The sequence below is a fragment of the Nanorana parkeri genome, unplaced genomic scaffold (genome assembly GCF_000935625.1).
Source record: "Nanorana parkeri isolate BGI_ZX_2015 unplaced genomic scaffold, ASM93562v1 scaffold1533, whole genome shotgun sequence".
In the NCBI taxonomy this organism is placed as follows: Eukaryota; Metazoa; Chordata; class Amphibia; order Anura; family Dicroglossidae; genus Nanorana; species Nanorana parkeri.
This window is the reverse complement of record NW_017307801.1, coordinates 29,943-31,308: the sequence shown is the minus strand read 5'-3', so window position 1 is coordinate 31,308 and position 1,366 is coordinate 29,943.

Sequence of the window (1,366 nt, the reverse complement as noted above, 5' to 3'; positions counted from 1 at the left end):
TCACAGCTGATTGAGATCTGGGGGTAGATTGGGCCCTTCGAGCCCCCAAAAAAGCAAAATAGACCCCTCCCCTTTTTTAGTAGCGCACCACAATGCATAGCACGTGCAGTAGGTGCGTCGAGGTGCCATATATACGAATAGTAACGCACGGCAACACACGGGTCTGGGTGCGCCCTGAGGGCCCAGGCAGGTCAGCTGATCCCTTGTGCTGGTGCACCTTAAAGGGGAGCTACACCCCAAAAACCTGAGGTTAGTTGTGGGCGGAGCTTCCGACCAGGCAAAAACCCGCCTTGTTGTTGTCAGTCAACATTTTATGTTTTAGCGCGCTGGAATTTTCCGACCGCGTTCCCGGAATTTTACAGTCCCCCCCTCGCCCCGTTCTTGACTTTTCCGTGACTTTTGGTAGTCTGGCTGAACTGGACGCCGGAGTGCGAGGAGCGCAGTTCTCCCCCGCCGCCGCGCCCCACTCTCCCCCTCGTCGGGGGGTGTGCTGTGACCTCCGACCTCTTCCTGCGGGCTCCCCCTCGGAGGTCGTCATGGCGATCGGAGGAATAACGAGCCGACCGAGTACAGGAACTCCGCCATTAGAGTGTCAGCTCCTCTGTACAGAGACCGGTGTGATCTCTGTACAGCGCTGCGGTATATGTAAGAGCTATATACGTGTATAATAATAGTGTATGACTGGGGGGGGGATGATAACCACCAATCAGATCGCTTCCCCTCCTTCTCCTTCCTGCTATCTGTTTATGAAGTGTCACCTGACACGCTGACCGGCACAGGCTGACTGCAATGGAGGGTGACGTTACCTCGGGTGTGCTGCAGGTGGCGCTGTTGCATTGCGTACATAGAACATAATGGATTACATTGTAAATGTCACCAACTTCCCCACCGACCCTGTAAATGATCGACCAGCATACAGGACAAGGGAAGTGGTACTGTGCAGAGTCCATACATAGGAACAGATACCGAGAATGACCCCCGGCATACAGGACCAGAGAAGTGGCACTGAGCAGAGTCCATACATACAGAATAAGAACAGATACCGAGAATGACACCCGGCATATAGGACAAGTGGAGTGGTACTGTGCAGAGTCTGTAGGTTGGGTGTTGCTGGTTAAAGTTTAATTTGGGTGGAGTCCTGTGTGTGGCGAGTCATTGTTCGGGGACACATTAGTAAATCATGTAATTATGGAGTCTCGCTGGTTGCGTCATGTGTCACTGTGACATCTGTGAAGCGTGAACCGGGATCTGGTGCCAGGTGGGTCTGGTGGTGCCGTGAGGATTGTTGGTGTCGGGTAGGTCTGCTGGTTCCCGGGTGGGTCTGGTGGTGCCGGGTGGATCGGTGGTTCCCAGGTGGGTCTGGAAG